This window comes from Pseudonaja textilis, chromosome 4 (assembly GCF_049901715.1).
Source record: "Pseudonaja textilis isolate UNSWEBS1 chromosome 4, rPseTex1.2, whole genome shotgun sequence".
Lineage (NCBI taxonomy): Eukaryota > Metazoa > Chordata > Lepidosauria > Squamata > Elapidae > Pseudonaja > Pseudonaja textilis.
In genome coordinates, this window is record NC_141993.1 from 66,498,889 (window position 1) to 66,522,795 (window position 23,907).

The following is a 23,907-nucleotide window of genomic DNA, read 5'->3' on the forward strand; positions in this document are numbered from 1 at the left end:
AAAGGAAAAAGCAGCTGCAATCTCACATCACTCTGAGAAGCAAGAGCCGAAGACAGAAGCCTGAAGATGATGAATGAGACTTCATCGAAACGTTGCCTAGATACTTGAATCTTACGCGGGAGAAAACCCGAACAACCAAAGATCCACATACAAATACCCGCGAGAACCTCAGAAAATATATATATATATATATATACATACATACATACATACATACATACATACATACATATATACACACATTGTACAGTGTTTCTGTGTACTGTGTGTGTATTATTCAAACTCTACTCTCAAATACGTCTCCCTGTATGTGCTCATTCTCCTAAAGGGGAATTACCTCAACACTGGTTATGGGCCCAGGCCATACCAGGCTCAGATAACTGAGAGTTAGTGTGAATGCACAGTACTTATATAGACAGCTGTTTACTGTTTAATTGTGGTTTACTATCCTGGTAAAGATGGCACAAGTCACTTCAAAACGTCTATCACTGATAACACGGTTGGATGGAACAAACTATGTTTTCTGGTCTATGAAGTACAGTCTACTTCTGCGTAGAGAAGGATTATGGAATGTAGTTCAAGATGCACCAGATGTAAATGCTTGGGATCCAGAAAATGAGGATGATGCCAAGAAACTTGCTGACTTTAAACAGAACAACGAACGAGCTCTTTGTATAATTGGACTAACACTGAGTGACCAGCAGCTAGTCCATATTCATGGAGAAGAGTCTGCTGCTAGGCGTTGGGAGAATTTGAAGAGGATTTATGTTCGTGACAGTATAGGTGCACACATACATCTTACACGTAAACTGTTTAGAACACGTCTTCTGAAAGGTGGAGATATGTTAGCTCATTTGAATTTCATGAAAAGAACTTTTCAAGAGCTAATGAGAAAGAACTGATATTTTCAGAGCTGCATCAAGTTTACATCATTCTTTCCTCATTGGATGAAAGTTATGATGATTATGTATCTTCGCTGGAACTACTGCCCAGAGATAAACTGACATTGACATAACTGAAAGATTGTTAGAAGAAGCAAGAAGACGACTGGATAGGGACCAACTGAGGAAGGAACAACCACAAGAAGAGAATTTGTCTTCAACTGCCTATACTGTTAGGAAATGTTTTTCTTGTGGGGCTAGGGGACATATAGCTAGATTCTGTAAGAAGAGAAAACAACAGAATACTGGCAAACACCAGAAGGCTAAGAAGAATGTTAGTTTAGCTATGTCTAGCAATTCAGATGTAAACAATGATTTGTGGGTTGTTGATAGTGGACAATCACAATGCATTACTAAGGATAGAAACAGGTTTGTAAAGATGTCCACGAGTACACAACATGTATCATTGGCAAATGGATGGAAGATGAACGCATCAGGTGAAGGTACTACATATTGTTCTTGTATAAACGAACATTTAACTATGTTATATGTACCTAAACTGAAATTTAATTTGTAATCTGTAAGGGCTTTAGTTAATCTTGGTTATGTAGTAACCTTTAGGGGAGATAACTGTACAATAGAGAAAGAGGGTAAAAGTGTTACTGCTACTTTAAAAAATGATTTATATGTAATACATGATGATCAGCTGAAGATGGCAAACTCAGTTTATAACAATGTTAAACCACATGATGAATGTATACATTTACTGCATAGACATCTAGGGCACATTAATTTCAAAATGCTCAAACAAACTGTTGAATTGTCAGAAGAAGTAAAATTGAAACCTTGTAGCAAGTATTTACACTGTAATGCTTGTAGTCAAGAAAAGAGTAAGGTTACTCCAGCAAACAGACTTAATGGGTTTAAGACCAAAGAACCTTTACAGGTTGTGTTTGCTAACATAATTGGTCAGAAACCAAGTTTAGGAGGTGCCTGCTGTATTTTGAGTATTATGGACCATTACTCACGATATGGTTTCTGCTATCTTATTAAAAACAAAACAGAAACATTCCAACATTTCTTTAACTGGCTAAGGTTTGCTGAGAGAAAAATGAAAAGTAAAGTAATTACCTTAGTAACTGATAATGGGACTAAATTTGTTAACAAAAGATTCCAAACTATGTTGAAATTGACTGGTGTTGAGCATAAACGTTCTGCACCTTACAGACAACAACATAACTCATTTATAGAACAAAGAGGGCAAACATTACAAGCCATGGCTCGCACTATGTTATCTGATTCTCCTGTGGGGTGAAGCCATAATGTGTAGTAACCATGTTTTAAACAATGTAGTTAATACAACAACTGGAGAATTGCCATTCACTCATTGGCATGGCAGAAAGCCAAATTTAAGTTACCCACACACGTTTGGAGCTCCAGCATGGGTGCATATTCCTTCACAAGTAAGACTGAAAGGGCAACATAGAGCTAAGAAGTTATTTTTTTGTGGGTTATGAAGCCAACCATAGATCATTTAGACTCTGGGATCAAGGCACAGCTCATGTTTATTGTAGTGCTAATGCAAATTTTCTAGAGCACGTTGGGTGGGATAAACTGGAACAGGAATCCAGCAATGATATTATTATTGACACAGAAATAGTCCCTAAAGATGATATCAGTAAACAACAAATAGCCATTAAAGAGGAAGAACAGGAGGTAATAGAAGAACAGGAGCAGGTGGCACAGGAAAGTCCACCAGTAAGCCCTGTATTACCAAGACGTTCAACCCGAATAACACGACCACCTGATAGATATCAGGCTAGTGTTGTATGCCAAGTGAATACAGTTCCAAGTTATTATAGTGAACTAAAACTGTATCCTGCTAAGGATCAGGCTGCTTGGCAGAAAACAATGGATAAGGAACTGGAATCATTAAAAAGACTGGAGGTATACAAAAATGTTAAGTTACCACCAGGTAAACATGCCATAGTATGTAAATGGATATATAAACTGAAGACAGGTGTAGATGGGACTGTTACCCATAAAGCCAGGTTAGTAGCATAAGGGTTCAATCAGACAGCAAATGACTATGATGAGGTGTTTGCACCTAGTCTGAAGGCTACTACATTAAGGGCAGCATTAGTGTGGGCAGCTAAAGAGAAATATATTGTAAATCATTTGGATGTAGAGACAGCATATCTGCATGCACCGTTGCAACACACTATATATTTAAAGAAACCTTTAGGTCTCAAAAATGATAATACTGATAAAACAACTGATTGCAGGAAATTGAAAAAGAGTCTTTATGGTTTGAAGCAATCAGGATATGACTGGAACGAATGTATAGTTAAAGAATTAACTAAGATAGGCTTTGTAGCTGGCATGGCTGATCCATGTTAGTTTAAAAAGGAAAGTAATGGTATAGTGTAATTATTGCTATTATTTACTGATGACATAGCATTAATCACCAAAACTGAACAAGAAGCTACTGAGATTTCACTATTGGAAAAGAAATTTAAGATAAAACAATTAGGAGAAATCAAACAATATATTAGTTTAAAGATAGATAAAACTAGAGGAGGATACAAGATCTCACAGGCAGATAAAATTAACCAATTATTAAAAAGTTTTAAAATGGAACTTTGTAAGCCAGCTAAGACACCAATGAGCCAGGAGTTTAGCCATAGTGATGTTCAAAGTCCTGTTTTTGATAAGAACATTTATCGGTCCTTGATTGGTAGTTTATCTTATCTCAGTAATTGGTCAAGGCCAGATATTGCATACTGTGTTAATCAATTAGCAAGAGTTAATGCTGAGCCAACTGAAAGGCACTGGCAGGCTGCTAAATGTGTGTTAAGATATCTGAAACAAACAATGCATTATGCATTATATTTGGAGCCAAAAGATGAACTGAATTTGACTGCATATGCTGATGCAAGTTTTTCTACAGACATAAATACACAAAAATCTACATCGGGTACTGCTGTATTATTTGGAAAAGCATTGATTGGATGGAGATCTATTAGACAGAAACATCTAAGTTTGTCAAAAATGGAGGCTGAATTCTCATGTTTATCTTTACTATGTACAGATTTAGTTTTGTATAAGCAATTATTAATTGATATGGGAATTGATGTAAAAGATCCTATTGTTGTTTACGAAGGTAACCAATTAGCAATACAGATGGCTTCAAATATTGCTGTTAAAACAAGAAGGAAACACACAGATTTAAGATATTTAAATGTGAGACAATGTGTGCAAAGTAAGATGATTAAGCTAGAATACTGTATGTCAGAGAACAATATAGTAGATCATTTTACAAAGGCCCAAGGCTCTATAAAGCATAAGGCGTGCTGTGAAGATTATGGACTTCGAATGTAAGGATGTATATATTATCTTACCAAAAGGGGAGAATGTTAGGAACATGAGTCAACTAGCAGCTATTTGAGTTAGCAATATATAAACCAGGATAAACATTATAAAACTGTAACTTTAAGAAAATGCAAAACTGTAATTAGGTGTGGTTTCTCAAACGGCCATAAGATGGAGCCAGAAACCTGGTTTCTTTAGTCTGAGTCTCAGAAGAGAGTGTAAGTCCATCTCTGTTTCCTTCTGTTGGAAAGTATTGCCGTTCCTCCATTTCTTCTAAGTGACTGATATTACTGGATTTAATGTAAGTCTGATACTGAACTGTTTTTGACACTGGAATTTGATATTTGGATTATCCCTGGATGAAAACTGACTGATTTTACCTGTGAATGACTTTGGACTGTGTCTGGACTTTGGTTAAACCTTTCTGGAAGTAAAAACCTACATTTACTGTACAGTGTTTCTATGTACTGTGTGTGTATTATTCACACACTACTCTCAAATACGTCTCCCTGTATTCACTCATTCTCCTAACGGGGAATTACCTCAACAACAACAACACCAATCCCTCTCATCACACCCAGGCCTAAGCCCATCCTATAAATGAAGGACAACCACCATCCAGAAAACAGACCATGGCTGCTTCGCCACCTGTCTCAGCCCCCAACCCCAAAACCAAACAAGCCAACACATGCCAAGAACACAGACCCAGACCCCAAACTCAAAGCTAGACTAAAACCCAGAATGCTACATCACAGCTACCCGCTCAGGATATCACATCAGAAAACTCAGGAAATTACACCACAAGAACTCAAGAAGTTGCAACACAGCAAATGACCCAGGATATCACAGCACAAGACCAAGGATATCACAGCAATAAGTCTCACAAGGTCATCACGCAACCCATTACCCAAGCCATTACTACACAGGAGGCTAATGGAAAAGAGATCAAAACACAAACGACCCAGAGATTACAATGCAGGACCCAGATACCACAGCAAAAGAACTCACAAGCCCACCACACAACCCATTACCCAAGCTGTTAAAACACGAGAGGCTAATGGAAAAAAAGATCACTACAAAACAAACGACCCAGGAGATTACAGCACAAGATCCAGGATATCTCCACAATGAAACTCACAAGGCCATCACACAGCCCATTATACCAACATCAACTCCATCAACCAATCAAGAGGCAGCAGCTCAGCCAACCAGCTCAGCACACCAGCCCCACCATCAGTATTTATAGAGAGATGGCAGCTCCGATCACACACTGTTTCCACTGGCACTAAGCCGAAAGCACCAGCCTGAGGATGGCGAGTGGGACCTCACCGAAACTTTGCCAAGATACTCTTAATCTTACATGGGAAAAGACCCGAACACACCTAAACCTACATACCTCTACCTGTGAAAATCTACGAAACCAAATATATATCTATTCAGAGAGAGAGAGAGAGAGAGAGAGAGAGAGAGAGAGAGAGAGAGAGAGAGAGAGTAAAATTTCCTTATGTTAGGAAATTGTAGGAAAAGGTTCCTATATGGTTACAAGCAAAAAGAAAATGGATTTAAATCTTAGTGAATTTATTAGAAATAGCTAATGAATCCAGGTATAAGACCATCTCATAAATTTAAAATTTATCCCAGATTTTAGCCATTTCAACACATTCATTTTCACTTCCAAAATCTCACAGAATCAATGAATGGCACCCACAATTGTTCTCTCCATCACAATTAATGGGCTCTTTTGAGCTAATCAGTAAGATAGCACAAAAATAAGCAACCAAGTTGTATCCACCCTTATCCTAAATGTCCTAAAGTTGTTTTTATAGAATCTTTAAAAAAGACTTGCCACTATTAAAGGGGGCTGCAAAGTCGTACCCTTACTCCCTTAAAAACACTAAAGTGGGCATCATATGGCTCAGTGCCTTATCCCTGCATGGAAAGAGGAAAGATAAAGAATCAAGAGGTAGAGAGCTTCTCTCAATGGGTCAGTGCAGGTCACTGTAGAACACTTGTTTACAGCTATGTTCCAGCTGTAGAACACTTGTTTACAGCTATGTTTTCTGCAGTGTTGATGAACCAGAAATTAATTGACTCTATGGCCCAATGGTGAAGATAGAATGGGATGATACAAATTCAGAGCCCACCCTGGAGTAGTGCAAATGCTACATTTGAAGGAGCCTTGAGTCATATTTTGAGGACTAATTTAAATCCCTCTGATTAATGGGATTAATTAAATTCCATTAATTCTGGAGCTAGTGCAATACATTTATGTACCATTTCTTTCCAAGCAGATTAAAAACCTCTACATTATTGAATTAAAACATTTAGAGAAAAGAAACAGAGCCTACATTGTTTATAACGTCTCTCCTCGTACATATTTTAATACAAGAGGAGATTATGTTATCTTCCCTCCTATGTTAAGTTCTGTTGTGCTCATAATAGCAAATTTCAATTATATCTGCAGAAGATACTCACTTTCTATAGGGGAATGTAAATCTGTCATATTTAGTATGCTGCAAAGGAAAGTAGGTGGGAAGGAAGGAAGGAAGGAAGGAAGGAAGGAAGGAAGGAAGGAAGGAAGGAAGGAGAAAGGAGTGAAAGATTGGCATTGCTTTGAAATGAATGGCAAAATCTATGCAAGAAAATATTTTGTTTGCATAACCATCAGCCTTAAAAATACTGTATTTATTTCCTCTTATGCTACACATCTTGGGAGAATATAATATTAAGCAGAATATAAATGTAATGAATTAAAATCATACATAATACATAAATAAGATACCAATAAAGAAGAATATTTGTAGCTCAGGGTTGAAATAAAGGATCCTTGGTGTTCTCTGAGCTCTCTGGGTTATCTCTTTTTTCCCTTGCAGACATTTCATTACCCAAACAAAGTAACTTCATCAGTGCTAGTCATTATAGTATATGAAAACCAATTAATAACATGACATGGTGTTGAGATATAAACAATCAAGGTTAATAAAAATGCCGTCAGCTTTTATTTCATTCATAACAAGTACACACATGATTTATTTGTAGAGATTGTACCTCCCTAAGTATAATGATCTCTGATGCTGAGTAGTTGGCAGATCCATTTGTCTGTAAAAAAAAAAAAAATCCTTGGCATTTTGGACTCAACTTGTTCAGGGTCTTTGAAATGAACACATTGTCAGTGTTCCAGCAAACCTCCATTCCAATCAGTAACTCCGAGACAGCCATATCTTAAAAGTACCTTTATTAGAATAGCAACTGGCACCTCTGTGAAATCCTAAAAGTTTTTGGGCCTTCCACAACTTCCCAAACTATAAATACATCCCTCATTGGCCATCATCACATCATGTGGCCCAATCCCCATCCGTCCAAAAGTAAGATCCTTATTTCATCCTGCGCCATACTAACAAAAGAATTTTATTTTGTCTACTTAGAGCTACTCAATTGAAATCACTCTGTCCCACTTTCTCAGACTATGTGGGAACGTGGAATATGGCTTCCAAAGCTGACACACATTCTTCTTTATGATAATGAACTGTACACTATATTTAAGGACTCCTTATGTACACAGTGGCATTCCTGAAAATATGGTCAGAATGGCACAACTCACTGCTGCCCACTAACCACTACCTACTCACCATGGCCACTTTGCCATGGCCAATTCACCATGGTCAATTCATTGCGGAACAACTTGCTGCTGCCAATTTGCCATGGGACAAGTTGCCATGGAACAATTCAAACAATTCAGTTTAATTATTTAAAATAATTTTTAAAATATTATAATTTTTGTAATTTACATTTTATTTTATTCCTCCTTTTTGCATTCTTTCTTTAATGATTTTATTCCACCATTTCTTTGATATTAGTTTAACTCCTGTCTTGTGGTGAGTTGTCCCATAGCAAGTTGGCCATGGCAAGTTGTCAAGTGGTCATTTGGCCGTGGTGAGTTGATTGTAGCAGGGCATTTCCTGATTTAGAGAGAATCAAGAATGAACTCCCTGCTTTCCTCTCCAGCAATACCAGTAGTCTCCAGACAACTTTCTGTAGCCATCAAGGATTAAAATATATAGGGCAATTCTTGGACACAAAATACTTGTCACTTGACATATCATAAAACTTTATTTAACATTTCCCTCCAAGTCACCTAATCATTTTGAAACAACTACTCAAGGCAAGTAAATAATAAGCAACTTTTGATCACAGGTGCAATTAATAAATACTTCATAAAAGAACCCAACTATGAATATATTTATATATAGATGTTATATATAAGGGCTGAGTTAGAACTAACGGGCCAATAAATATGGACTTTTATGGATTAAAAATGTTATTTTTGTTTTTTCAGCAGGATGAATTGTTTTTATTAGATGCTCTCATCAGCATTCCTTCTCTCTATCAACATTGCTCTGTTTCTTGTTAAAATAGCACGACAAAGAAGTAAGGTCAAATATATTCATGATAGCTTGTAAGGTCATTGTAATTTCAACAAATCTATTTACCTAGATGGATTCTTAATGAAAGATTAAAGTCTTTTGGATTTAAGAAAAGGAATTAGTTTATTTACATGGCATTTCTATTGCCCAACATGCTTTCAAATTGTTCTGGAATTTGTTTGTATAGTTATCAGTAAAACAGTTCAGCCAGTATTCAAAAGAAATAGGGCTATGGCAGCCCAATTATAATTTCTTTTATTTGGATGTAATACTCACTTAATTACGACACTTATAGATTGTACGTAATTATTCGTAATTTAATTACTGCAATTATTCAAATAATTCATCAAATAATAATTGAATTTATATTTCATTGAATACTATTAAATTTAGCCTTCATTATTTCTGTAAGATACAAGAATACGTTGTGACTATTTTGCCAATGAAACATTGTCTCCCCCTGATACCTTTCTTTGTACCACAAATTCACAACTATATATATTTTCGTTATTTTGTGAAGTAACATTTACAGCAACCTATCAGTTTCTTTCACAGAAAATTCCTTCATGTATGGTCACCTTCTTGACTTGATAACCACAAATGAACTTAGATTTCCATGAAACAAAAGCACTGCAATATCAGTTAAATGTGCTTAAGTTAGGTAGCCTGGTGGGGGCTGAACTGTTTCCATGACAATATTCCTAGCCATACTTATTCTCCACATTTGTATATTCTTTTAAAGTTTTGCATTTATTTTGCACAAATAGATAACTTTTTTTGGCTTGGTTTAGAAACAGCTTGTGAGTGCTGTCATGAAATGGCCACCATAGGAAAGTTTGCCTCCCCATAAAATGGCTGTCATGATAGCTATGGCTTCTCCCAAAATTCCTATTTATTAAAATTTATTGAATTTTATATCTAGATTAGTTAAATTACATTTATTGAAAATTCCCCCTTTCCTGTTATCCTGTATTGCTTTCTACTGCTTCACATCTGTTTTTTTGCCCTCTAAGCAGGTAGCACACCTGCAAAACTCCTCTGAGAGACAACCACCTGCCATTTCTTATTTTCTATGAAAGTTTATAGAATCTATACCCCAAAGGCATGGCTAAAAGTAAAGATGATGCAATAGGCTGGCATTCTGTTTTTCGGTATGCCCTTTTTTGAAAAAAAAAATCTATAAAGAGAATTTAAACATTTGGGACTGGGATTCTGGCAGGTACCAAGGGAAGATTCTTGGGCATGTGGATGCCAAGGAGAGCACATTACTAGAAAATCATTGGGTAACGATCTGCCATAATGATATTGACCTCACTCCTGAGGTTTGCGTGATTTTGTAGGGCACTGTCTCAATGAATTTTCAATTGGCACATTGGCATGTAATACTGAGCCATAAATTATTAATGTCACTGGAAACTGTGATAGTTATGCCTGCAGCTCACTGAAGCTCTATGAGAAAATATTTTATCAAAGGTAAACAGGGATAAATGCTTGGCTATATTCTATTCTCCAGAATCCAGATGTGCTTAGGTTGCTGCAAAGTTATTCTGCCCATTTATGAATTAGTAATGATATTTTTGGTCAAATTTTTCTTTATTTTATGCAGAGGTTAAAATAGAAAATTCCCACTCTAAAACAAAACCAAGAAGAAGACTAGCAGAAAAAAAAAGAAACATGTATTAAAGAAAAAATACACATATATTGTCCTCCCCTAGTTGAATACTAGTAAACATATTTTAATGCTAGTAGTTTCCCAGCTTGTGAAACAGTTCTGCAATAAATAAGCTTCTACAGCTCTGTTTACCCAAACAATTTGACCTACTGTCTATCTACTGTAAAAAACAAAAAGTTAACAGGTAACCCCACCAGCAAAACTAAACTTCAAAGCCCTCAATTAAACAATCTTTTATTGTAATTAACTCAAAGAAAGTCCACAGTGGCTTCAGATCCACCATTACCAACTGCAGTCATTGTCTCTGGTGCATCCAGGATCAAATATTCTTAACTGATTCTTAATAATAAAACTTTTTCCTTAAAATTATAACTAGTATTAGTATATAATAATATTGAATATTAGTAATGACATTTGAGCAACCTAGACAATTTATTGACTGCCTTTCTAACAAAACTTTCCCAGGATAGTCTACAATTTGAAAAGATACATGGACTGCATGTATTTTTTTTAATACATTGCACACCTACTTTGTAGATTTAGGGATTTTTTTTCTTTAGAAACAAAAGCAAAACTTAAATCAAATCTTAACTGAAGTTTAGTAGCAGAATCAGGAACCAGATGGAAGAGATTAAGGAATTGTATCTAGACATTTTACAGTTTCAGAAACACAGATGGGTAAGGTCTTCATTTGCTAATAGTATGTCAGTTATCCTTATTTATCCATTCACACATTAAAAATTATTAGCCAGTTATAATTCTGATTCTCCATTTCACTACTCAGCTTGGCAAATAGACAGAAATGGATCTAAATATATGGCAAATTGTTTTTACATGAAGTCAGTTTTAAAGTCACCAGACATAACTGTCCAAAAATGCATAGATTCTGACAATATGACAGTCTAATCACTCAAGAAGAGTTTATAGACTGGTAACTCTAGAAACTTGAAGATTGACAAAAACACATGTTAGCTATGTTTTATTATTAAGACAGTATGAAATATAGTGAACTTCTGCAGATAACTGTGTTTGTGAATGTATAAATGTATATAATATAATTAGTAAATGCAAAGCAGTTAAATAACTTTATATCAATATTTCCAAAATATACTAGTGAAACTGATGTATAAATTTAAAGATTAAAACTAAAAGATTACATGAGAATGTAAATTATGCTAGGATAAAAACTGCTGACAGCAAAGTCTGATGCACATTAGATCAGAAGTAAGACCCACTGAACTCAGTAGAATTAACTCTTCTTAGGTGTGCATAGAATTGCAAGCTTAGTCATTTAAATATAGAATTTCTGATAATTATTGCTAATCTCTATTGAAATTGAAGACAGTGCTGCCAATCACAATCATTTCCTACACAATTCTAATAATACGATCATTGAATGGACAATTGTAATAGTTTTTGGTATGTGGATTTTGTTTCCACAACAAAGTTTATGCACTGAGGACATCAGAAAAATAGTATGCTGCCTTTGGCCAGTTCTGCATGACCAGCTTACCTCTGGGGGAGCACAGATAACTAACCATTTCACAAGAACAAGAATTCATAGTATCATGTTTTACCAACGGCCAAACCACTAGAAAGGCAATGTCAAAAGACCATTCATTGTAGGTGAAATGGATGGATTAACTCAAATAGTGATGTTCAATTCATGCTCTTCTTCATTTTTTATGTGTGGGTATACCATCATTCCAATTGAGTATGGAATCCAGTGGGCAGAATACTCCCTGCCCTGCAATCACTGGCATTCACTACCATTTTTTTTTCAAAGTTCACCAGAGGAATTGTGAATTGATGGACTTTTTAACGTGATAGACCAGTGGACAGGAAAAGAAGACAATGCTGTCTTTCTCTTTAACCAAGCGAAACCAGATTGAATGGAGAAGTAAAATGGCAGAATTGTGATGTTTTTCTTTTATTTCTCTTTCCAGTCTTCCACCAGTTGAAAAGAAGAGGAATCTGTCAACCAATATGACTGAACAGAAAATCAGGGCCCCTTTGGGAACAAATTGGTAAAACTATTGAAATCTGGAAAATAATTTCTTCAGTTCCAGCTATTTTACATTTGGAAGTCCAGTTGCTTAAGGCTGCAGCCCACAAAAAAAAATGAATTAAGGACATGATTGGCAGACAAACTATTAAAATGGCTTTAGTGGTGGTGAGGTAGCATCCCCAGCATGCTTTGGAGCAGGGGTTGCCAACCTTTTGGACCTCAGGGACCACCAAACTCATAATTTTAAATCTCGTGGACCACTAATATGAATCCAGCATGCTGCTCGCTGAAACGCCTTGACTCCCACTGACAGGATGGGGTCCTTCAGGCACTTAGCTTGGCTGCTAACCTGAAATACCCAAAGAGTCATTTGGACCCATTTCCTACAGAAAACAAAACACCAGGATCTTTCATTTCTGTTTCTCTCTCATCTCTCTCTCTCTTTCCTCTTCTCTCTCTCTCTCTCTCTCTTTCTCTCTCTCCCTCTCCCCCTGCCCTCCCTTTCCCTCTTCCCCTCCTCCTCCCTTCCTCCCTCTCTCTCCCACACATGCATGGACAAACACACACACACAGTATTTATCTGTCTTATGAATTAGGAGTTTGAGTTCAGGACTATTTGTTTTAAAAATATAACATAGTAATCTGCTTGACTACAGCTAAAATATTAAGTAATTAGTAACAGTCATGAATATTATTTAAATTTTGCAAGTATAATTTATTATAAGCAAATGAATTTCTCATGTCCTTTTCAACAGTTCGTGGTTGTTATCAAGCACTATATGTAGGCTGGATTTCACATTTTTATCCACCTTTTAAGTCTTTCCCAAAGACCTGCAATAGGTAGATGTTGTTTGATGATATTAAAGGTCTAATTGCAAGATGTAAGGTGTTCCAAGTAAAGCTGTACTGGCAGTAAGAATTCCACACATATTTTATTCTCTTCTCTGATTTAACTTTATTTCTTAGTTATAATTATATTTTTGTCAGTGATTTTATCATTGTTTTTATTGATATTTTTTAATTGAAAATTGTTTTCTAAATTATTTAACTTGCCCTATTATCATAAATATAAAAAAATCTACAAACTGTTTGAGACTGTATCTCATGTTACATGTTTTGTACCTCATGTGTGCCATGGCCTACCAGTTCAAGACCACTGTTATATATAATCAATCAGTCAAGCAATCTTAATTACTATAAGATGAAGCTCAGTTTCAAGAGTTCAGACGTGTATTCTATAATCCATAGAGGAAAATACTGAAGAATCTGCAATGTTACATTCCAGTTTTTATCATTAGTGTGAAACCACAACTGTCTTCTTTACCTCCATTGGTATTTATATAATGTTTCTGTGTGTATATATATATCTAAATAAATATAATCCATTGATTATAGATATGAAAAGGTTTTCATGTCATCTAGTCCACTATTTATAGATGTGGGAAAAAGAAACAGAATTGGTAATAATTCAGGAAACATAACTGACTTGGAAAAATGCTACAAATTCAAAATCTAAATATGGTTTAAAATGACTGGAAGATATCTAATAAGATAAAAGAAGATTTTAGGAAACATCTGAGAAAAAATAATCTGATTAGAATAATGGTATAAAAACTGATGCAACACACAAATTACATTATAAATATCTGGGATATTTATAATGTAATTTATTATCCAACCACCAGTTGAATGATAGTTAAAGTACTGGCCTAGATACCAAAAGTGAGTCCTAGGTCTCCTATGAGCATGAGAGTGATTGGGTGGGTCTGCACCAGTCATTTTTTCTCAGCCCAACCCACTGCACAGGAGGCAGTAATATTAAGTATGTTTTCTGTCTTGAATGGATCCCCTACCCCCCAAAAAAGGGCTGAGTAAAAATACAATAATAATAGTAGTACCAATAGTAATAGGCCCCTTGGGTGCAATCCTAAAACAACTGGAGCATTGCTTGAACATCATTGTCATTATAAAAATCATCACCAGTCAATTGCAAAAAATAGCTTTATTTGGAACAGCTTACATCCTGCAGTGATACCGGTAAAACCATCAAACATCCACATCTTCCCATCTCAGGTCCTGACTTGATAGGTGGATAAAAATGACAAATCCAATCTGAACATCTGGCTGACTGTGTGATGAACCACAATAACATCACTTGCAGATTTTGAGTTTTCAAGATTTCTTAGAAGAGAACGTTTCATGCAAAGATGGACATAAAAGGACCAAAATGGCAGGGACCTAACAGAGGCAGAAAAGATCAAGAAGAGATGGCAAAATTACACAGAACTATATTAGAATGAGTTTATCATCTATGATAACCACGATGGGGTGGTTACTGACCTTGAGCCAGACACCCTGAAATATGAAGTCAAATGGGCCTTAGGAAGTCTGAGCAACAACAAAGCTAGTGGAGGTGACAGTAATCTAGATGAGCTATTCAAAATCTTAAAAGACAATGCAGTAAAAGTGCTACACTCAATTTGCCAGCAAATTTGGGAAATTCAACAGTGGTCTCAGGATTAAAAAAGGTCAGTTTACATTCCAATTCCAAAGAAGGGCAGTGCCAAAGAATGTTCAAACTACCACATCACTGAACTCATTTCACATGCTAGCAAAGTTATGCTCAAAATCCTACAAGCTAAACCCCAGTAATATGTGGACCAAGAACTACCAGAAGCCCAAGCAGGATTTCAAAGAGGCAGAAGAACTAGAGATCAAATTGCCAACATATGCTGGATCATGGAGAAGGCTATGGAGTTCCAGAAAAACACCTACTTCTGCTTCATTGATGATGCTAAAGCCTTTGATTGTGTGGATCACAACAAATTGTGGCAAGTTCTTAAAGAGATGGAAGTACCAGACTACCTTATTTGTCTCTTGATAAACCTATATGCCGGTCAAGAAGCAACAGTGAGAACTGGACACAGAACCACTGATAGATTTAAAATTGAGAACGGAGTTTAGCAAGGCTGTATACTGTTGTATACAGTACGGCCTATTTAACTTATATGCAGAACAAATCATGAGAAAGGCAGGGCTAAATGAATCACAAATTGGAATTAAGATTGCCGGGAGAAATATCAACTGTCTCAGATATGCAGATGATACCACTCTAATGGCAGAAAGTGAAGAGGAACTAAAGAGCCTTTTGATGCAGAGGTGAAGGAGGAGAGTGCAAAAGTTGGCTTGAAACTCAACATTAAGAATACTAAGATCATGGCATCCAGCCCTCTCAATTCTTGGCAAATAAATGGGGAAGAAAAGGAGGTAGTGACAGATTTTATTTTCCTGGGCTCCAAGATCACCGCAGATGGGGACTATAGCCAAGAAATTAAAATATGCTTGCTTCTGGAGAGGAAAGCTATGGCAAATCTAAACAGCATATCAAAAAGCAGAGACATCACCCCTCAAACAAAAGTGCATATAGTGAAGGCTATGGTTTTCTCAGCTGCAATGTATGGCTGTGAAAGTTTGACCATAAGGAAGGCTGAGCGCCAAAGAATTGAGGCCTTTGAATTATGATGCTGGAGAAGACTCTTGCAAATCCTTTGGACTGCAAGGTGATCAAACTGGTCAGTCCTAGAGGAGATCAGCCTTGACTGCTCTTTAGAAGGCCAGATCCTAAGGCACAACTCAAATACTTTGGCCACCTAATGAAAAGGAAGGACTCACTGGAGAAGAGCCTAATGTTGGGAACGATTGAGGGAAAAAGAGGAAGGAGACAGCAGAGAATGAGGTGGATGGATGGAGTCATTGAAGTAGTCAGCATGAGCTTAAATGGACTCCGAGGGATGGTAGTGGACAAGAAGGCCTGGAGGAACATTGTCTATGGGGTCATGATGGGTCGGACATGACTTTGCAACTAACAACAACAAATATTTCTTAATTTGTAAGCTGCCCAGAGTAACTTCAAAATGAGATGGGGCGGGCAAATAAATATAATAAATAAAATAAAAATAATTTCAGCTCCTTTATCATGGTTGCTAAATCTAGATGACCAGTAGTTGGCCAGAAAGATACAAAAAATGTTAGTTGCCTTTCTGTGGTCATCCAGATTGTTGCAGCTCCTGTGTGCTAGCCCAATATTTATCTTGCAAATTTGCAGCTACTTTGTAATCTTTAATAAAGATCCTCAATATGGATCCCCCCCCAAAAAAGTTAACAGAACTTCTGTTATTGGATATGAAAACCAGTGTGACAGTTTCATCTACAACTTACATGAATTTTGCTTGAAAGTAAGGCATGAATTGATAGAGGGAAGAATAAAAACATCTAAACCTTGATAACTGGGTAAAGAGAAGGAAGGTTAGAGGGATTTTAAATCCACCAACATTTTGAGTAAGTACTTCTAGAAGCAACATTGACGGGTCTATTGGATGTGATCTTTTCCTAAATCTTGATTGCTAGGTCTCTTAACTAGAGCAAGGATTTGCTACATTGTTAACCTCTGTTTTCTATTTTCAGGCAATGGATGATTGAATCCTCTTCTGCTCAGAAAAAAATTCAATAGCAAAACCCCATGTATACAAACTTGATATATGCTAATAATCATATTATGCATAAAATATAAGAAGTTGCATTTTAAACAGTTTATCTGGTCTTTGCTGTGTAAACTCATGAAGATATATACTGGAGAATATGCCTGAAGCACCTGCAGTAGGTTTTTTTAAAATATTTTGCATTAATTCTTATATTATATCTTTGTTTTCTAATAATGTGCTGTTGTCTTTTACAACAAGATACTAGATTGAGTAAATTGTATGGTTTTTTTTGTATCTGCTTCTACTTGAAAGACTGCAATAGAGAGAGAAAAGAGAGAGACAAAAGCTTCAGTTGTTTCTGGGCTATCATTGTGTTCTCATTCTTTTAGCAAGTTCACACAATAATATTTGAATAAAACCGGAACAAATTCTACTGGAGAACTGCATGGAACTAATGAGGAACAAAGAGACCATGTTATAGTCTTTGCTGTCTGAATAATGGCCTTGTTGCTTTTTGATCTTTTATTTTGTTGATTTCCTTCTTTGCTGAAAGAAGCAAGTTATATTATAGTTCAAAGTTCTGTTCATTGCTTCAACCCTGACAACCTGTTCTGCAGATTTAAAGTTAATAAAGGAATCACCATTTGTCTTCCACATACTGGACTCTACTAATATTTATCTTAGAAACAATGAAACCTTTTTTATGTGTAGATGCATGAGTTTCTTTGAGGTACAATGTTTTGTGTGTCATTGAAAATTCTAATCTCAGGTCAAGTTTTCTACAGGTTTTTGTATTTTCTTTTAATTTTGTCTTGACTCCTGATTGCTAATAATGAACATCCTTTTAAAATTAACATTATACTTGTGGTTTCACTTTTAAAAGTATATGAAATAAAAATAGAGAATCTTCTGGAACAAATACATGGACATATAAGAGTCTGTATATGATAGGCAGAATGCTGATTAAAGTCCTATGCTATTCTGTGCTTGAAAAATTCTAGATCTCAATTAAAAAAAAAAAACCTAGCAAATTAATAGTAGCTTTAACATCTATAAAATGCTGAATATCCCTTAAATTATTAATCACATTTACAATCAAAATGTGTTTCTTTTATTGATATTGGTATCTTTCAGATACTAGTATCTTACCTTTTGAGACTATGTTCTTCTCTTTATGAAAGATTAGGCTATCATCAGTCAGTGTACTTTCATAGCTGATTGTGGATCAGACTAAGTCCAATACTTAACCACTACACCAGGTTAGTGTATCTACAGTTTCACCTATTTCTACCTTCCCACTCTTGCTATGTTACCTCATTTTGGTGATGTATTGGGAGATGTTTCTCAGAGGGATGGGTGAAGGATGCCAAAGTATAAAATACAGAACTGTATTTTACTAAGATGTAATTGACAATGAGGTGTTCCTCAGCTGATGGCACTCAACATGCTGCTCAGAAAGAGCTCAGAATCTTTCAGAATATTAATGGAGTTTATGATATGGCTAAATTAAAATGTTCAGGATGTTCAGTTGCTGATATTGCCATGCAGGGGGAAACCCCCCCCCCCCACTAAATCTGCGAAGAAAGAAGGACAGCAGGAACATGGATTATAAGAAACATGAACATGGGAAAGCTTAACATAGTAAAAAATGAAATTAATTGTTCATGTTGATACTTTATGTTTGAAGTTTAATTTGAAATCAATAAAAAATGCCAAACTTAGGAAAGAAGAAAATGTAGTTGGACTACAGAGTCCAGAAAACAAAAACGAAGGAGAAGAACAGATAAATTTCTGAAAAATCTAATGATTTTTTTTGCTAATACATTCTTCATGTAACCAAAACAATGTCTACATATATAGACATCATAAGATAGAGATTACATAAATCAAATTAATCATACTTTGATGCAAGGTGGTAGAAAAGCCAATCTCTAATAGCAAAGACATGGTGAAGAGTTAACAGTAGAACAAATCACAACATGCTCAAATGCAAAGACATAATTCAAGCTAAAGCAGAAGATCAAGGTCCATCAGTTTTTTGGATATGATCTTGAGCTTATACGTATCTACCACTTCAAGCAGAACATCAGGAATTGTTTTGATGACTTTAACTTCATGAATAGGGAATTATTATGGAATGAATTAATAGTTTTCCTGAATGAATGAGAAAAGAGACTGCAAAAGCTAAGAAACAGAAGAAAGCCAAGAATGGAAATTGGAATGAGAAATGGAAGTCCTGGTTAAATATAGATGGATTAGTTTACCAATCTTGGAAAAGTTATTCTATGCTACACATTTAAATAAAAAATTAGCTCCTACCCTGAGACTTACTCTATTTTAACAATGACTTTCAGAAACTATGTTCACTTCATCAGAAAACTCAGTCTCTGACAGTACATCTGCAATGACTTGTGCCTGAAATTATTGCCTTTCACTGAGGAATGCTCATTGATTGTCCTAAGATATTGTATATCATAGATTAAAATTTCTATTAAGTATTTAAAATAGAGATCTCCAGCAAAGAAGATGGAAAAGAATATCGTATAAGAATAAATGAGGTCAACAGCTTATTTACTTATTAGCTAGGTCCTGTAAGTTCTGCCTCAAACATTATGTACATCTTACTAAGGGGTATACACTACCGCCATGCTTTGCAGACAGCTCCAAAGGGTAGTTTAATTGAATGGACATCTCATGAATATGGATAACTAACTATACATTTTCCCACTAACAAAATATTGCTGCTTAGATGCTGTAAAAATGCTGTTTCTTGATGTGATATTACAACAGATACAACAGATGTGATAGCTAATGGAAAGATCTTTGAATATTGCACAATTATTTAACAACAATTGCACTTTTTATTGCACTTACAAGCATAGAAAGGCCTGGAGCAGAATTATAATATATCAGGATTTCTGATTTATTTTGTAAATAGAATGTGCTCCAGTGGTTTTATATGTTTGAATATATTTCTAAATATACTGAATTCCAAGTACAATGACCGTGGATATAGTCATGTTTAAAGTCCATGATAAAAAGGACATTTTGAATTATCTGGAGGGAAACAAAATCAGTTATCTTAAACATGTTTCTGAGTCTCATTCATTTTACCTGGCTTCTCCTCTACAGATCGATACCTAGATATTTGGTACCTAATCGATACCTAATATTTGGGGAACCAAGTTTTTATTTTTTTAAAATAAAACATTAATAGTTCCTACTGAATATGTTGAACTGTATAAAATGAAAATGCCTGTTTATCCTGAGGTAGGCTTTCACATAATACTTTTTAATAAAATAGAGAAGGTATAGAATTAGTTATTAGAATAAACAGCAATCCTTGCTAATGGTGAAAGTAGTACCAATCAGTTTGAACATATTTGCTACAAGTATATCCAAAATCTGGTTTCATCTGAAGCATGTTGGGGTTTCATGCAAGCTAGAATCATTAGTCTGGAGACTATTTTTATATTTTTATTTTATTATTTTATTTTATCATTTATTTATAAGCTCTACAAAGAAAAAAGAAATAAAAAAACAAAAATATAAATTTACAGGCTTTATTAATTTGAGCAATAACTTTCAAAGCTAACAGATATATCTTAAATATATCATTTAAATTATAATTGAAAGCAAATCAATAATAATTAACACAAGTAACCAATATAATAAAAATAATCAATCATAATAAATATGTTTCCTTGTAATTTATTTTAAAAAATGTATCCTTATTATAACAAATCAACAAGACAAATATTGTAAAGCATTATATAGAGAGAAACCCAAACCTTGGATGAGAAACAAGTCCATGTGGAAAACCAGTCCCTAAATTATTTCCAGGTTAAATTATATTCATTTTTTAAAAAAATACAAAGTTTTTTATATATTAATGCACATTCTCACAGTTTAGATAGAATTGTATGTAATTTTCAATAAGAAGCATAAGATAATCTGCAACTGTTATATACAGAATCAACTCTATGTAGCAGTTTAGAAATATAAAGAATTATTAGCAGAAAAATGACTAGTAGAAAATGATATTTAATATTTGATAAATTCTATGTGAATCACCTTCCGAACATGTTGAACTATGTTGCTACCAAGTATGAAAATGTGATCCAGCATTTCCAATTATGTTTTGAATACTAGTTATTTATAGTTTTTTAGGATTGGACTGGTTCACTGATGACATAGAGATCAATACTGTAGCTATTCAACTTGATAACAGTGTGATTGCCATCTGTTACAACACTACAGTCTTCGTTGTGCAGTTGGTTGACCACTCTGGATACAAATTCCTGGATTAGTTGGGCCAGGGGTCCAGTCCAGCTATTGGACAACAACTGGTTTGTTTGAATCTTCATACGTATAGTAAAAGTTACAATATTTTTGTGTATAAGAATATTTTCCTGCCCATTTTTTGATAAGGAAGTGAGAGTTGAATATCTCAATAGAGAGAAATAATAAAATAGTGAACATGATATTTAACTCGTGAGAATGGAACACATTAGAACATATAGTCAATAATAATGGATGATGACTAAATGACTTACTATAAAAGTAAGTCAAAAATATGAAAGAAATACATCGTATTAGTCTGATCATACAGAATCAGTGAATGAATATTGCAAAATAAATATATGAAGAAAAAGTAAATGAGTCAAGAAAAAAAGAAAATTGACATGTGTTTCAATGCAGCTGATGAGATCTTCCAAAAGGTAAGATTAAAAAACAAAAAGTAATGGATATAATAGCATGTAGATGGGTGGAAGCAAATGGAGATTTATATGGACAGAAAATTATAGACAAGTATGATAATACTAATAAAGGAAAATATATGTAGCTCAGGTTTGAAATAAAGGGTCCTTGGTATCTCAGCTTGCTTGTTTTCTTGCAGACATTTCATTACCCAAACTATGTAGCCTCATCAGTGCTAGTAAGGAGTGCTGTTTGCTGTCAGTTTATATTCTGGTGGCTTTCCCTGTCAGTATCACCCCTGACAGGAAAAGAATGTAAACTGATAGCAAAACAGCACTCCTTACTAGCACTGATGAGACTACATAGTTTGGGTAATGAAACATCTGCAAGAAAACAGGCAAGCTCAGAGAAGTACCAAGGACCCCTCAGTATGGTGAATCATATTGGCATAAACTAGTTTTACCTATGCTCCCTTTTATTTTCTTTTTTAATCTTATGATTTTAATGTATTTGGTTTACTGATTATTTATCTTTTTTACAGATATTTCTACTGCTTACTTTGAACTGGACTATTGTGCTGACATACATATGTCCTGTATTGTATTTCTGTGTTTAGACTTTTACATCTTAGAACTACTAGACCTGAACTGCTAAAACCCCCAGACTTAGTTTTCTGTACTTCCTTGCTTCTGGATTTCTGCAGCAGTGATCTGGTGGTCTTATTATATCCATAAATAATCATGCAGGATTACAGTCATAGTATTTCTAGCGCTGTAATATCATGTGCTCATTTTGTATAGGAAGCATACCACTATTAGCTTTGAAATATTTTGTTTGTCCTATGATGTAGGATAACAAGCAGGAACTCAAGTAATTTCATTCCCTCAATAGTTTTATTTTCTTTCCCCCCACCTCTTTCTTTTCTTTTAGATCTGGGCTGTGGGCTCTGTACCAACTGAGCAGGAATACACATATGTTTCTAATAATAAGAACATGAAAAAACCTGACCTTCCTGAATTTTGACAATATTCTTTGCCAAAATGCACAGAGAGACAGACAGACAGACAGACAGACAGAGAAGCAGAGAGACAGACCATATTCATTGTATGGAAACAAAACATCTACCAATGTTGTTACTTCCCAGGTGACACCTGATAGACTACTGTTCTTCAAGCTAAACTTCATGGAAGGTCTCTTCTGCATCATTAGGCATTATTATTACCCAATTTTAGGATATAGTTAAATAATTTTATTTGATCTGGTTATCAGATTGATATATCTCATCCCAAGCAGGCACATATAAAGCAGAATGTAAGTGCCCATTTGGTAAAGTTTTGTTTTGTTAAGTAAGTTAAGTGTATGTGGATGATTTGGGAACTGAAGTAGGGATTGACTGAAAACTAACCAAGGGGTAATTGTGTTTTTTACATGCATGGTTCTTTCATAGCCATATTTGCTCTAGGAATCTAGCAGAATGACATTTGTACATTGAAAAGTGCAAAGAAGCAAGCCTAAAGCATATATTTAGCCTATGTCTACAAAACTTGCAGAACATTAAATCAGCAGAATGAAAGGCAAGCAAACAGAGGAAACATAAAAATGAACTGGCTACTTCAAGGCACAGCTACAGTAATTATTTCAGTCTTTTGCTTACGGGGGTACCAACTGTTTACAATTTACTGGCAAATTGGGTATTGGCAAAGCTGGGTAGTCTCATTTTCCCTCCTGGTTCAGGAGTCAAAAACATATGCTACCTTTCGTAATGAACTCGCCTAAGATTTGAAGCTATCCATATTCATGTCACCAGAAATGTTTACGCAGGAGCAAAATGCTCCAATATCCATATAAATCAGAAGCAACTCAAAGTTTATATTTCCTTATGCTTCTTTGGCATTGCAAAGCAGACAAATGTAATTTAATTAGAAACAAAAAGAAAAAAAATGGAAATCATGGCTCTGAAAATAATGCAAGCCAATGCAAAGTTTCAGCATCCTTCAAAGATTTATAACTTATCAATAGACACAAGAGAATATAGAGATATATTGTATATACCTTGCATATTTCCATCTACTCTGCATAAATTATACATTCATTATCATAATTATAACTTTATTTGTAGGTTTCCACATCTCTTTTCTTATAAAATGTAGCTGTACAGTAATATTTGCAATTTTTAGGGGAAAATACACTTTGTTTTCTACTTATTTACATTCTGCCAATATTCTCAACCTGTCCAGGGCCTCTTAATGTATTTCCGTTCGAAAAGCTTCTGCTTTAAGCAACCCTGTTATATACAAGGTTCAATAGTACCATATTTGGATAGTGAACCACATTTACCAAATAATGAGTCATTTTTATGTTTGACACT

General features: G+C 35.0%; 1 long non-coding RNA gene across 2 annotated transcripts in view; it reads left to right on the top strand.

Annotated features, from left to right (window-relative positions):
• Nucleotides 1-23,549, top strand: part of LOC148125873 (uncharacterized) — a 70,382-nt gene extending 46,833 nt beyond the window's left edge. Inside the window, exons 2-4 of one of the 2 annotated variants that reach the window (XR_015743712.1) lie at nt 12,296-12,376; nt 16,822-17,013; nt 22,470-23,549. This is a non-coding gene — a long non-coding RNA (uncharacterized LOC148125873). Of the gene's footprint in view, nt 1-12,295; nt 12,377-16,821; nt 17,656-22,469 lie in introns of those variants that run through there. The other variant, XR_015743711.1, reaches the window with a different exon arrangement.
• Nucleotides 23,550-23,907: the final 358 nt, after the last annotated feature.